This window comes from Callorhinus ursinus, unplaced genomic scaffold, assembly GCF_003265705.2.
Source record: "Callorhinus ursinus isolate GAN/ISIS: 27379988/994484 unplaced genomic scaffold, GSC_fseal_2.0 scaffold29, whole genome shotgun sequence".
Lineage (NCBI taxonomy): Eukaryota > Metazoa > Chordata > Mammalia > Carnivora > Otariidae > Callorhinus > Callorhinus ursinus.
Window position 1 is genome coordinate 15,861,872 of NW_027397091.1, and position 16,115 is coordinate 15,877,986.

Here is a 16,115-nt window from a genome sequence, read left to right on the forward strand (position 1 = left end):
AATAACACTTTGTTATTTGAGATCCAGGGATGGAAACACTGCCTAGTTGGAGCCCATGTTGTAATAATGAGAAGCTTTGGGTCATTTATCTGCTCACGTGTGCTCCTGCACCTGAAATGGACTGTGGAGACCCCTGGACCGCTTACTGATCGTGCCTCTACATCCAAATGCCTCCTTCGTATCCCCACTTGCAAGTTGATTAATCATCTCAAAGTGAACATGTCTAAAATCAACCTGGTCTCTGCTACTCCCAAAGTTCTCTTCACGTGGCCTTCCTTGTCTCAGTAAATAATAACTGCATCCCTCCCTTGGCTCATGCTCAAACCTTGGAATCAGTATGGACTCCTTTTTCTCTGTTCTCACAGACCACAGAAGAAATCCAGAATCGAGTCATGTTCTCAAGACACCTGAGCTACCTTTCTCGCTCACCTGGGAGGTTCAGTATCTTCGTAACTAATCTCACAGCCTCAACACTTGCTTCTGTCCACTCATGCCCCGCTCCCCCACCATTATCTATTCTCTGCCCAGCAGCCAAAATGATCCATTTTAAATATGACTGATCATACTCATTTCCTGTGTAAAACTCTCTGATTGCTCTCATCTCACTCAGATAACCTCCAAAGTCCTCACTCTGGCCTCAAGGCCCTGTGTGATCTGGCTCTATTAATCCCCAGCTTCTTCTTCTGGGCTCCTTCCCCCCCTCACCAACTTTATCCTGGCAACCCTGGCCTCCTTGCTGTTCCTGAAGCATGCCAGGCACAGCTGACCTCAGGACATTTGTTCCTGCTGTTCTTTGTTTCTGGAGCACGCTTCCCCAGTATTCACATGGTTCACTCCCTCTCTCACTGGCACCTTCTCAGTAGGAACTTGCCTTACATCTGATGTCCAATTCAGCCCCTGGCCCCAATCTCCTCATCACCTACACTCCTTCCAACCTCAAGGCTTTATTTTTCTCTATAAGACATATTCACCTGACATGCTGCAGCACAAAGCAAAATGGTTAACAGCATGAACTCTGGAGATAGACCAAGTGCGGCACAGCTTGATTTCATTATAGAGTAGCTGGGTAGCCTTGGGAAAATTGGTTATCCTGTGCCTCGATTTCCTCATCTGTAAAATGGAGATACTCATAGTACCGACGTCAAAGTGAATTAATATGCGTATAGTGTTATACAAGTGTTGGCTATTCTTCTTATTATAATTATTAATTATTTGTGTTGTCCATCTCTACTCAAGAGAGTGTAAAATGCCATGAGGGCAGGAAGTTTTGCCTCTTTTGTTCACTGCTGTATTCTTCATGTCCAAAATAATGCCTGGCATATAGTAGGTGCCCAATTAATATGTGTAGAATAAATGAATGAATGATAAAATATATAAAGCAGGCAGTTCATTATCTGTTACCTTGCAAATAAAAGTCTATTTTTATGATGTGTTTTTCTATGATGTGTTTTTTGTATTTTAAAAAACTCCAGGTGTAATAGAGTAGGACATCCTAATTGAAATTCAAAACAATTCAGCAGAATAAACAATAAAAATAATGAAAATCCTTTTCACATCATCCTCCTCCTTTCCCCAGAGGTACCTCCAGTGAAGTTTGCTTTGTATCATTACTGAGACTTTTTGTCTAATTGTATATATGTGTTGCACATAAATATATAGTTTTATTTCATTTCAGGCTTAAAGAAAATGGCAAACTGCAGGTATGTGTAGTCTTTATGCAGTCAAATATATCAGTCGTTTCCTTCATGGCATTGGGGGTTTTGTGTCTATGTAAGATCTTTATAGCCTCATATTCTTATTTTTTAAGATTTTTTTCCCTTCAGAGCTTTTAGAATTTTCCTCTTTATCCCTGAAGTTTAGAAATTTACCAATAGAGGCCTAACTATAATTTTAAAATTATCATGCTTAGTAGGTTTTCTCAATCTCAAGATGCATGCCTTTCTTCAGTTACAGATAAACACTCCATTCACATTCTTTGATTATTTCTTCCTTTCCATTTTCTCTGATGCTTCCTTCTGGAATATCAGACCAATGTTACATCTACTGCAAGTATCCTGCAACATTTCTCTTGTATTTTCCATCTGGTTGCGTCTTTTAGCTCTTTGTTTTGGCTACAGAGACTCTGGTAAAGAAAGGAAGACTTTTAAGTAAAAACATTTCCTGGTTTTCAGTGTGGTTTATCTGCTCACATATAATGTCTTCTGTGGGGTGAGTGTTATTTAAGAAAATAGTCATCTTTCTCTCCCAGGAAGACTTTATGTCTGCTGGGGCCTCTTAGCCCTTGAAACTTCCATAAGAAGACCTTGAATCTTCCATAAGCCCTTGAAACCCCAATCCATGGCCTCCTGAGTCCCAAGATGTCTATGAGTTCCAGGGTGTGCTCATGCTCTGATGACCTCCTTGGTCTAGGGTCACTGTTTGTTGCCTGAAATATTGTTCTTCCATGTGCATGTCCAGCTGAGAAACTCAGTCCTTGCTTCAGTTTAAAAGTTACCTTCACACGAAATTGTAAGACGTCACTAAAGAGTTGGGGGAGATTGCCGGATGGATGATACAGCAAACAAAGCAAACTTTCACACCCTAATCTCTTTTCTTGACAGCCCATTCCAGACACTCAGCCATCTAGGGCTACTTGGTTACCCACCCTTCCTGCAGCTTCACTGACTTCTCAGTCCCCTTTCTCTCCAAATTTTCCCCCTCTGTATAAGGGTCACTCAGCCATCTTCACCTTCAGCTCCTGCTCCTAAACAAGTGTAACAAGTGCTTCCACATCCAGGGCAGACAAAAAGCTTCCCCCAATAGGGTCTCTTCTCTTTATCAGGCAGTTTGTGTTACAAATGACAGTATTTTGTTCTGTTTTGCATGACTAGAAGTGATGCTCAGTGATTCTAACTGAATGATTTTAGCATTTAATAGATGAAAGAGACCTTAACATTTTCTAGCAGCTGTAATATAATTAATTACCTTTCTAAGTTCTATGTTTGTTACCTTATAACTTCCTACCAAGTACATTTTTCACCTATCAGAGAACCCATCCATGCATAGCTGACACACCTAGACAGTGTTCACTGTTTATATTCCACTGAAAATCTGGCTTCCTGTTGCTTCTAGTTTCTTTCCCAGATGAGTTACAATCAACAATATGTGGCGATCGATCAGTGATGGAGAGCAAGTCCGTGGGAAGTGATGAAGAAATGCTGAGGTTCTCTGGTTGACTGGAAAGCTGGTACATCTGTTAGGAATTTGGCTACAAGTAATGGAAGATTTAAAAAGTAGAGGCCTGTCTGTCTCATATAACAGGAAGTCTAGAGGTGGACAGCCCAGACCAGTTCAGCATATTGAGACATCGTCATTGACTGAGTGTCCTTTATATGCTATTCCCTCCTTACTGTGTGGCCTACTAGAGCCACAATCACAAAATGGCTGCAGCAGCTCCAGCAATCACCTGCTTATTCATCATTGGCCAGAAATGTTTGCATGACCCTCCTAGCAGTGAGAGAGCCTAGGAGATTCAGTTTTTAGCTTTCATAGCTTCCATCATAGAGGCAAGAAAAGGAGAGGAGGTTATAAATAGAATCTGGATGAGCTAAGCCACAGGGTCTGCCACATATTGTAATGGCTTCTAGGGACACATGAGGAAGCATGTGTTCTATTGAGGAAGGAAGATTTGGTTTGGGGCATACTGAATTTGAGCTGCTGGCAAGGTTATCCCAAAAGACGGGTGGTCGGGTCTGCTCCAGCTTGACCCCTTTTACAATTCCTTCATAATAAAAAAGTGGTATAGCTGGAAACCCTTGAGTTGGGGCACCTGGGTGGCTCAGTCAGTTAAGCGTCTGCCTTAGGCTTAGGTCATGATCCCAGGGTCCTGGGATCGAGTCCCGCATCAGGCTCCCTGCTTAGCAGGGAGCCTGCTTCTTCTCCCTCTGCCTGCCGCTCTGCCTGCTGTGCTCTCTTTCTCTGTGTCAAATAAATAAATAAAAAATCTTAAAAAAAAAAGAAACCGTTGAGTTGTGGCTCCCTATTTATAAACAGCACACAGGACACAGCCAGGAAATGAAGAAAGAAGTCAAGACACAGTTCAGGCTGACCAGCTTGTTTCATGTCCTTGGCCTTCATAATTGGTCAAGGTCACACATGACACATGACCCAAAGTGGACCAGTGAAACTCATTGCTAGGACTTTGGTGGGGACTGTTGGTAAAAAGAAACTTATTTTCCACTTGCACCATTGATAGTTGGAGCTGCAGATGGCTACTTGGCTAATCTATGGCAAGATGGTGTTAAAATGGTGCTGTAGAGATGGCCCTGCATCCACCATGTGGCCAATGGACCAGACAAGATGGTGCATGGAACAAGAAGGCAGCTTCTACCAGATACAAGTAATCACAGTGAGACTGGGCTGTGAGTCTCCATGGTCTAAAAGCTTTCCTAAAGCAGTGGTGTTAAAATAACAAGAATGAGTATGATTTCATTAGGAATTTTATAATCTCTTACAAATGTTTGACCATTTCTACAGAAGGCCGACTCCATTCAAGATTTGGGAAAAATAATACACAACAGTATATATTGTGGCATTGTTTTTAACAGTAAAACTTGGCAAAATGTGAATATCCAACAGCAGCATTCAAAATGTGAATATCCAATTCACATGTAAAGTGGATGGATGAATTATAGCGTGTCTGTGCATAGGCATGTTAGGTAGCCTTTAAAAATTATGTGCCAAACAATTTTTAGTGATAATGGAAAATGCTCATGATATAATGTTGATACAAAATTATATAAACAGTATAATTCTAATGTTATTTTTTTCTAAAAAGCCTTAATTTGCAGATATAAGAGATCAGAATGAAATACATCCATATATAATAATGTTTTCTCTGGATGAGGAGACTATGAATAATTTTAATTTTCTTCTTTATCTTCCCTGTATTTTCCAGTGAGTTCCTACTTTCATGATCATTATTGTTTGTTTAAAGATAAGGGGAAAAAAGCACAACCTCTGGTCATTATTTCAAATTTATCCCAACAGTTCAGCTGTCCTTCCCTAGTCACAGCACATGGGACTTTCCACTGTGAGTCAGAGTAGAATCTATTCCCAGATTCGTCTTCATTGCTGGGCTGTAGACTCCTTGACCTCTTTCCTGACCCCATGCTGACCTGTTTAGTACACACTTGAAATCTGAGCCATAGTTGCCGAGTTGAATTGTGCAGCCCAAGTCTAGTGTTAAGTCTGTAGCAGGAAGAGAAATAAAGAGACAAGAAAGAAGCTGAGAAGTGATCCTACAGAAAATGATCTCCAGGCAGGTGTGACAGTATTTTGCTTTCTCTCTGTGCCTCACTTTAATCATCTGTGAAGTGGGAATAACAGCAGTGCCCTCTTTATGGCGTTGATATGAAGATTTCATGAGTGAGTGGAGGTGAGGTCCTTGTCAAGGGTGCTGGGCACCTAGGAAGAGCTATACAAGCATTTGTTCTTCCTGTTATATGTTCCTGCTCAAATGTGGGCTCCTCCCAAACGCCTGTCAGTTCCATGGTGGGAACTGCCTTCATACCTGTGTACCTGAGGCTGTGCCTGGTCCCCCTCTCATATGTCAGCTCATTTGCAAACTTCTTTACCCTCTGGGATCACAAACCCCCTGTAGGCGGGGATTTCTTTAACTTTATATTCCCTTCCCTACATTGCACCTGGCAGATAATAAATAAAACATATTTAATTAACTTTAAAATAATGTGTTTCCTTCTCCTTCCAGGTGCCCTAATTTTTCTTTTTAAATCATAACGTCCCTTAAACCCCAGTGTAAACATACTCTGCTCTTTATTGAGCCAATTCCCAGAGAAAGGCACACTTATCTTCCTGACTAAGGGGCAGGACTTTGGGAACAGCATTGGAGGTCAGTGGTCCAAGGCACCCGTTGGGCCATGCTAGGCACATGCTGGACCCAGACCTCCAGCTGGGATGCTCTCACTGCTCCCCCCACCCCGGAAGCTTATCTTCAATGTAGAGAGGAAGGGGTACAATTCTTATTTCCTATTTCCAGCCACCTGAGGGTAGATTAACCATGTATGCATGCACTCAACACATGCTCTTGTGAATGAATATTTATTAATCACAAAATTCTTTCATAGCCCCAGGCTGCTCAGTTACCCTCACCCCAGTTTCCTGGCAGGTTTGTAGGGAATGGAAGCCAATTTTTAAAATTATTCATAGCTCTAGGGTTCTATTCGAGGTTACTTTCAGAGTAATAGTAGGGGGAGACTTACATGCTGCATTCTAGAGCTGGAATCAGGAGCTCTCTTGTACCCATGCTTGACCCTACTTCATATAGATCATCATTCAGGAGGTGTTCATGAAGCACAGAGTCAGCCCCCAATTCAAATTCTGTCTGTCTGAGTTAGTTGTCGGGTTATATCAGGCAACCCCATTCATTTGCTCAGTCTGAATGCTGTCCTCCAGCCTAAGGAGAAGTCAATCTGTTGTGACCTGCTTTCTCCCCTCTTGGAGCAAGGTGAGAATTCACATGTAAATGATCCCTAGCACTTTTCAGACATAAATGTGAATTGGCAATAACCATTTGCTGTGTTGATTTAGGAGCTTCTGGAGAAAGTTTCCTGTTTAATCTGCAAGTAAAGGTTCCACCTTTGATTGTGAGGCTGCTCATCATTTCATAATGGCATTGGAGCATATGTCTTGCTGGCACATGACTCACGGGCTGAGTTGCCTGCCACCGGATGTCACAAATAATACTGCTATTCAAAAGAGGAGGGATGCTATCGGCAGGGCTCAGAAGTGATTTTTAAAATTAAAAATCTTATTTATATGTCCCCCAGAATATTCCAAGCCCTTCCAGGAGGACAATGCTCTTTGTTTAGCTGCTGAGGCGGAGAAAACAAAAACCACATTATGCGTAATATCCCTGAAGCTAAATTACAATATTTACCTCCACATGTTAACTTGACGTTCATAATTATCTGTGCTTAGAACAGAAAATGGAAGAAAAGGTTCAGTGAACACCCACCTGGGTGTTGTGAATGATGTTGTTCCAACACAAACAAAAGTTAGTAGGAGGATTTAGAGAGGAGGGAGGAAGCATGGTGCTTGAACATTCTTAGCTGAGACTTCAGGAGAATTGTTTGGAGCATAAGGATCTCTCCTGTCTATCCCATCGGAGATGACTTGTGTCATTATTTCCCCCCTCCAAACCGGCAATGGTGTCCTGAATGCTCCTCTATCAAAGATCAGAAGAAAATAGCTCTGATGCAATGAGGCAAGCTCAGAGAGTATCCAGAATCTTTTGGCGAAGAATTAAGGCTAATTCAACAGACACATGAAAAAGTGCTCAACATTGCTTGGCATCAGGGAAATCCAAATCAAAACCTCAGTGAAATACCACCTCACACCCATCAGAATGGCTAAAATTAACAAGTCAGGAAATAACAGATGTTGGAGAGGATGCGGAGAAAGGGGAACCCTCCTACACTGTTGGTGGGAATGCAAGCTGGTGCAGCCACTCTGGAAAATAGTATGGAGGTTCCTCAAAAAGTTGAAAATAAAGCTACCCTAACAACCCAGCAATTTCACTACTGGGTATTTACCCCAAAGATACAAATCTACGGATCCGAAGAGGTATGTGCACCCCGATGTCTATAGCAGCAATGTCCACAACAGCCAAACTATGGAAAGAGCCAAGATGTCCATGACAGATGAATGGATAAAGAAGATGTGGTGTATATATATACAATGGAATATTATGCAGCCATCAAAAAATGAAATCTTGCCATTTGTAACGATGTGGATAGAACTAGAGGGTATTATGCTAAGGGAAATAAGTCAATCAGAGAAAGACATGTGTCATATGATCTCACTGATATGAGGAATTCTTAATCTCAGGAAACAAACTGAGGGTTGCTGGAGTGGTGGGGGGTGGGAGCGATGGGGTGACTGGATGATAGACACTGGGGAGGGTATGTGCTATGGTGAGTGCTGTGAATTGTGTAAGACTGATGAGTCACAGACCTGTACCTTTGAAACAAATAATACATTATATGTTAAAAAAAAAAAAAAAGAAGAAGATAGTAGGAAGGAAGAAATGAAGGGGGGTGCTATCTGAGGGAGAGATGAACCATGAGAGACTATGGAATCTGAGAAACAAACTGAGGGTTCCGGGGGGGGGATGGGTTAGCCTGGTGATGGGTATTAAAGAGGGCACGTATTGAATAGAGCACTGGGTGTTACATGCACACAATGAATCATGGAACACTACAACAAAAACTAAAAAACAAAAAAACAAAAAAAACTAATGATGTAATGTATGGTGATTAACATAACATAATAAAAATTTAAAAAGCCTGTTCTATAAATAAAAAAAAGAATTGAGGCTAATTCTGTGGAAGGCTCCACTGTGGCCTTTGTGACCAGCTCTGGTTGGGTTGGGCGGCCAGGGCCCATGGTAACACATGATGTACTGCTGCACTCACACCCCGTCTCATCCTGGTAAAGTTCACTGCCAGCAGCCAGCACCTGCGCCTCTCCCATGGTAGACTGTCCTGCCCCATGTCAAAGGCACATGGGAACACACAAGTGCCTGGGAATTTAACTCCAGCAGTGGTGGTCCTTGACCAACAACTGATTGGTGTGCAGGTGTAGATTCTCTGGTGCTCTTGTCTTGCCCTCCCTCACCCACAATTTGGACAACTCTGTTGCATTTCTTGAGCTCCCCTGCAGGAGTGAGCCAAAATCCCCCCATGGCACTTTGCTGGATGTTGCACACTGGTCCCATCTTCCCATTCCCTTATCAGTTTCCCAAAATTGTTTTTAGCAAATCACTTTCACAAGAACCAATGGACCATTGCATGAGAAGCATTCCCATGTGCAAGAACATGAGACTCAACTGTTTGGGCCATATATGGTTGGAGCAAGGAAGAGAGTCTGATCCAAAGCAGCCAGTCCATAGAATGAGTGAAGAGGTCTGCCTAATGGTACTAGTCCTTCATGTCAAATGGTTACCCCAATCATATCCATGCTTATTCAATTCAAATGGGAGATGTACAATTAGTTGGTAACTCTAGGAAAAGCCCAAGAAGCAATGGCAAGGAGTTGTCTCACCAAAATGGTGAAGCGTTAGATTAGTGACCCAAGGAGTCATGGGACAGCATTATATTGTTTGAACTTGTTTTACCCTGAATGGCCTCAATCCTGCATGTCCTTCTAGTCTTCTGAGGCCCAGCTATGGGGAGATTGAAACTATTTTCTGTCTTCTTTACTTGCTTGTACATTTTTTCATACCCTTTCATCTCCTACCCTACCCCCCCCGACCAACATGACCATGTTCCTGAAAAAGCTTAGTTAAGTACAAACAAGGATATGAAAGAAAATCCCCACAATTCTAGGACATAGAAATAGTACATTTTAAACTTTTTATAATTATGTGTATATATTTTAAACTTTTATAATTATGTGTATATATCTTACAAAATTAGGGTTATTATATTCCAGAGAATTTTCTGATGCCCTGAAATATTCTTTAAGTACATGTCTGCCATATTACATAATATTGCAAAGCAGGATAAATCATAACTTACTAAACCAATCTTCTTTTGGACACTTATGTTGCTTCCTGATATTTACTAGTATAAATATTGCTGTGATGTCATACTTACACATGAACCTTAATGCTCATCTCTGAGTGACAGACTTACAGGCTCAGTAATTATGAATTTTTATAAGCCTTCATATGGCCTAGTCCATGATTCCCACAACAGGCTGCAAATTGGGGTCCCCTGGAGGCCTTCAGAAAGTGCAGAAGCTGGACCCCACCCTCATAGTTCATGATTTGAGTATTCTGGGGGGTGATCAAGGCTAGAAATTTTAAGATTTTTAAGGAGATTCTCAGGTAATGCTAAGAAGTGGGACTCACTGTGCTACATTGTTTTGAGGGCTGCTTTTAGCTTTAGGAGAGGAGAGGTTTTAAATAGTAGAACAACAGTGGTGACAGTGGGCATCCCTATCGTCTTCTTGACCTTAGGGGAAAGCTCTCAGTTCTTCCCCATTGACAATGATATTCACTGTAGGCTTTTTGTATATGGCTTTTATGATATTGAGGTATGTTCCCACTATCCCTACACTGTGGAGAGTTTTTATCAAGAAAGAATGTATTTTGTCAAATGCTTTTTCTGCATCAATTGAGAGGATCATTTGGTTCTTGTCCTTTCTTTTATTAATGTGATGTATCACATTGATTGATTTGCAAATGTTGAACCGCCCTTGCAGCCCAGGAATAAATCTCACTTGGTCGTGGTGAATAATCCTTTTAATGTACTGTTAGAGCCTATTGGCTAGAATCTTGGTGAGGATTTTGGCATCCATGTTCATCAGGGATATTGGATATTGGTCTGTAAATCTCCTTTTTGATGGGTTCTTTGGTTTTGGGATCAAGATAATGCTGGCCTCATAAATGAGTTTGGAAATTTTCCTTCCATTTCTACTTTTTTGGAATAGTTTCAGAAGAATAGGTATTAATTCTTCTTTAAATGTTTTGTAGAATTCCTCTGGGAAGCCATCTGGCCCTGGACTCTTATTTGCTGGGAGATTTTTGATTACTGCCTCAATTTCCTTTTTGGTTATGGGTCTGTTCAGGTTTTCTATTTCTTCCTGTTTCAGTTTTGGTAATTTGTAAATTTCCAGGAATGCGTCCATTTCTTCCAGATTACCTAATTTGTTGGCATATACTTGCTCATAATATGTTCCTAAAATTGTTTGTATATCCTTGATGTTGGTTGTGATCTCTCCCCAAATAGCCAGAGGAATGTTGAAAAAGAAAACCAAAGCTGGTGGCAACACAATCCCGGACTTCAAGCTTTATTACAAAGCCCTAATCATCAAGATAGTATGATACTGGCACAAAAACAGACCCATAGATCAATGGAACAGAATAGAGAACCCAGAACTAGACCCTCAACTCTATGGTCAACTAATCTTCCACAAAGTAGGAAAGAATATCCAATGGAAAAAAGGAAAGTGTCTTCAAAAATGGTGCTGGGAAAATTGGATAGCCACATGCAGAAGAATGAAACTAGACCTTTTTTTACACCATACACAAAGATAAACTCAAAATGGATGAAAGACCTCAATGTGAGATAGGAATCCATCAAAATCCTAGAGGAGAACACAGGCAGCAACCTCTTCAACCTCAGCCACAACTTTTTGCTAGACACGTCTCCAAAGGCAAGGGAAACAAAAGCAAAAATGAACAGTTGGAACCTCATGATAAAAAGCTTCTGCACAGCAAAGGAAACAGTCAACAAAACTAAAAGACAACCTAGGGAATGGGAGAAGGTATTTGGAAATGACATATCAGATAAAGGGCTGGTATCCAAGATCTATAAAGAACTTAACAAACTCAACACCCAAAATCAGAGAATCCAGTCAAGAAATGGGTAGAAAACATGAACAGACATTTCTTCAAAGAAGACACACAAATGGCCAACAGACACATGAAAAAATACTCCATATCACTTGGCATCAGGGAAATACAAATCAAAACCACAGTGAGATACCCCCTCACACCAGTCAGAATGGCTAAAATTAGCAAGACAGGAAACAACAAATGTTGGCAAGGATATGGAGAAAGGGGAACCCTCTTACACTGTGGGAATGCAGGATGGTACAACCACTCTGGAAAATGATATGGAGATTCCTCAAGAAGTTAAAAATAGAGCTACCCTTCAACCCAGCAATTGCACTACCGGGTAGTTACCCCAAAGATACAAATGTAGTGACCTAAAGGGGCACCAGCACCCCAATGTTCATAGAAGCCATGTCCACAATGGCCAAACTGTAGAAAGAGCTGAGATGTCCATTGACAGATGAATGGATAAAGAAGATGTAGTGTACATATATACAATGGAATATTACTCAGCCATCAGAGAGGTTGAATACTTACAATTTACATTGACTTGGATGGAACTGGAGGGTATTATGCTGAGCAAAATAAGTCAATCAGAGAAAGACAATCATATGTTTTCACTCATATGTGGAATATAAGAAACAGTGCAGAGGACCATTGGGGAAGGGAGAGAAAGCTGAATGGGAAGTCATCAGAGAGGGAGAAAAACCATAAGAGACTCTTAACTATAGGAAACAAACTTTGGGTTGCTGGAGGGTGGTGGGTGGGGGGTGGGGTAATAGGGTGATGGGCATTAAGGAAGGCATGTGATGTGATGAGCACTGATGTGATATGCAACTGATAAATTATTGAACACTACATCTGAAACTAATGTACTATAAGTTGGCTAATTGAATTTAAATAAAAAACATAAATAAATAGTAAAGGAGGCCTGTTGTGAGTAAGGAAGGAGAGTCACCGAAGTTGGGAACATTTCCTTTGTTTTATACTCAGACTTCTCGGCCAAGACTGATGGCTCGCTTGATGGTGCCAAATGCCAGGGAACACCCAGACACTGACTTCCTGCTCTACATGGTACCCTCCCCCCACCCACCTGAGTGCTGTCCACCCATTCTCCCCACCTCCCTGCTTATCCTGCTGAAGAGCCAATGGCAGCTCCGTGGAAGTTGATCTTGCCTTCCAAAGACCCTAGAGGAGCCAGCAGTAGGTTGTTGTAGGTCATTGTAAGGCTTGCCTCTTGCACCGGCTGTGGTCCCCTTTGTCGATACTCAGTCCCCACAGCTTCCCATAAGGAAAGGGAATGACTTCCTATGGGCTGGATATCCCACTTACCCTCTCTCTAGGTCCCGAACTTTCCCATGGCTTTAAAACTTGCAGCCAGCTCTAATGCTGAGGCAATTCTGGAGACATGCCTTCACAGCCCACAATCAGATCTGCTTCTTCACCCTCATGCCTGGTGCTGCATGTGGATGCCTGGAGGAGCTGGTGACTGACTGGATGTCTTTCTCTCTCCATGCAGCTAGGCTGGGCTTCCACACAGCACCATGTTCTCAGGGTAGTCAGAATTTTACCATCTTGGCTGGCTTCCTCCACAACGTGTGTCCTAAGAAACCCAAGTGGAAGATGTGAGACTTTTTGTAACCTAGGCTTAGAATCTGCAGAGTGTCACTTCCACCACAGTCTATTGGTCAAAATGTGAGTCACAGGGCCAGCCCAGATTTAAGGGGTGGGAACTACATGAGTTTATGAATACCATGAAATGGTGTTCACTGGGGAGCCCTCTTTGGAGGTGACTTACCACAGCAACCTCACAGGATTGAGTGGGGTTATTAGAGGTGTCAGGAGAAGGCCGCGCTCCCTACAGGTGATATTCTTATCATTCTCCTTTTGTCTTTCTTCCTGTTCACTGGACTAATGTTTTTCCAGCAAATTCTCTTACACACACATTTCAGCCAGAAACTGGTAGTAGGAGTGAGTTTTAAGCAGAAAGCAAGAGTGACCTCACCCAAAAGTCAAGGGAAGAACCTCCTTTGGCTCTGAAATCCAGTGCTTCTTTTGCAGTACCATGTCCTCCCCAAACCTAACCCACTGGCTCCCTGATGTCTTATGTGTGAAGGCCGAAGTTTCTGAGACTTGACATACCCAAGAGCACAGAAATACCAGGGGCCTTCCACCAGACTACCCTATGAGCTCACAAAGCTTCTGAAAAAACAGTATCCAAGGGAAGTTGCCGTGGTGGAATCCAATGACCTCTTTATTAATGGCGGTTGAGGCAAAACTGTGATTTCTGAATTATCCCACAGGGTACACGGGAGATGAGTTCTTCAGTGGGAGTGCAAAACTCTTTTTCAGGAGCACAAAAATAATTTATAATTTTATCACCACTGCCCACTATCTCTATCCATTCCCAATAAGAGTCACTTAAACCTTCTGTGTACGTCCAGTCTCTTCAATAGAGCCAGAGACCAGACCTGGTTATATTTCAAACTTCTCAGAGTAAGAATCCCATTGAGTGTGGTGCTTCCTGTCAGAGAGGTCACTGTTGACCTTGAGTGGGCATCTGGTTGAGACCACTCCATTGGACAGCTCCAGCGAGCCATCTTGAGTCCTGAAGAGCTCAAACCTCAGGTCACCACCTGCAAACTTGGTCCCTAAACCTGAGCCTTGGAGATATTGCCATGTAATTCTAATTCAAATTTTAATCATTCATCCAGATTTTTAAGTCACAGTGCCAAGCACATGGTTGGGGTGACACACAGCAGGTACTCAAAGAATACTTGCTGAATCACTGAGTGAATGAATGAAGTCCAGAGATAAAAAGTGACTTGTGTAAGTTCACACGATGAAATAGCAAAGTTGTTTCCTTCTCCCTCTCGCTGTCCCTTGGAAGTACTTAGTTTAAAGTTGATACGATTCTCGTGGTGCTGATCTCTCTCTTCCCAACATTCTAAGTATCTGTGCACGCCCCTTACCTTTCCTGTCAGGCAATAAGCTCCTCAAGGGCAGATGTTTTCTATACACTCCTCCATATCACTTAGGTAGTCAAGCTGAGCATCTTGCCTACAGTAAGAGGTCAACAATGTGTGTTCCCTCTGATGCTGTAAGTGTATAGAGCTTTTTGTGGCTTCCCTCATTGTGTTGCTGTAAGTTTTTTTGGTTACTTTTTGTTCTTGTTGATACCTTCTAATTTGTGGCTTCAAAACTGCCAAAGGTAAGAAATCAAAAACCAAATTAGGTATGTGTGCGTGCGCACAGACACACGCGCACGCACACACACACACACACACACAGTCAATTCTTGTTATTTGTGGTGTTGGTTATGTTCTATAAAGTCGCCATGAGCACTGAATTGGCCACTACTAAACCATTGCTCTTGGAGGAAATACAGAGTTAGATGCTTGCCAACCTTCAGTCACAACACAGACAATCCAGAGTCAGAGGCAGATAGTCTGAGTTCTAACAATGTGGTCCAAACCTGATCTACCCCTTGACATTTTAACTTCGTAAGCCAGCAAATAAGTCAGTATGAGTCACCTTTTTTGTCATTTCCATGTGAAAGAGTCCTGATTAATTTACCCACTTAATAAAAAAATGCCTTTTTATTATATTCTAGAAATGAGATACAACCGATGTTGCTTTATTGCCAATGATAGAAAGCTCTCTACCTAATGAAGCATTTTATAAATAGCCCTTATGCAGTCAACCTCCCTGACACACAGGCATACAGAAACATTTATTGTGCTCCAACTGTGTACAAGGCACTGGAGTATGCTTTGGAGATTACAAAATGAATACAAAAAGCCTAAACCTTCAAAAACTTCGTGGTTTAAACTCTTAAACACCTAAAATTTTTTCTTTTAATTAATGAGGGAAAGATAATTTTATTCTTATTGCTTATTTCACTTAGCTATTGCTATAATAGTGCCACATAGAAAAAACAACCATAGAGTCTTGACATAGAGTAGCAACCAGCGCATGAGCTGGGGTGGCTTGGAGAACCCCAGCTGGGCTCACTCTTAGGTCTGAGGTTGACTGGGGTTTGACTGATCTAGACTGGGTGTCACTGGGAAGCTCTATTTCCTGAAGGTAGACTGGGATGTTTCAGCATCAAGCTACAAGGGCTGGGGCCGGGAGTATGTGGGAAATATTCCACCCATTTCTCATGCTCCTTCGACCAGTGGTCTAGCCAGGCATGTTCTTCTCATGGTGATAGCTGAGGCCTTCTAAGTCATAGACTCACTTTCACCTTGTTCTGTTGGCTGAAGCAAGTCACATGGACAAGCCTAAAGTCAAGGGGGGGCAGGGAAATAATCTGCTCTTTCAGTGGGAGAGATTGAAAAGATCTATAACAAAGGACATGGATATAGAGGGGTGAAGAATTGGAGCCAATAATGCCATCTACTATACTCATTTTTTTATTGTTACGTTAATCACCATACATTACATCATTAGTTTTTGATGTAGTGTTCCATGATTCATTGTTTGTGCATAACACCCAGTGCTCCACGCAGTATGTGCCCTCTTTAATACCCATCACCAGGCTAATCCATCCCCCCACCCCTCTCCCCTCTAGAATCCTCAGTTTGTTTTTCAGAGTCCATCGTCTGTCATGGTTCGTCTCCCCCTCTGATTTACCCCCCTTCATCCTTCCTTTTCTTCTATTTTCTTCTTTTTTTTTTTCTTAACATATATTGCATTATTTGTTTCAGAGGTA

At 41.9% G+C, this 16,115-nt stretch overlaps 1 long non-coding RNA gene across 2 annotated transcripts in view; it reads right to left on the reverse strand.

The window, feature by feature from the left end:
* The window catches only part of LOC112828094 (uncharacterized), a 32,511-nt gene extending 18,985 nt beyond the window's left edge, over nucleotides 1–13,526 (reverse strand). The window contains exons 1-3 of one of the 2 annotated variants that reach the window (XR_003209401.2): nucleotides 13,200–13,526; nucleotides 12,734–13,004; nucleotides 4,817–5,229 (exon numbers count right to left, since the gene is read on the reverse strand). This is a non-coding gene — a long non-coding RNA (uncharacterized lncRNA). Of the gene's footprint in view, nucleotides 1–4,816; nucleotides 5,230–12,733; nucleotides 13,005–13,199 lie in introns of those variants that run through there. The other variant, XR_012374122.1, reaches the window with a different exon arrangement.
* Between the last annotated feature and the right edge of the window lie 2,589 nt (nucleotides 13,527–16,115).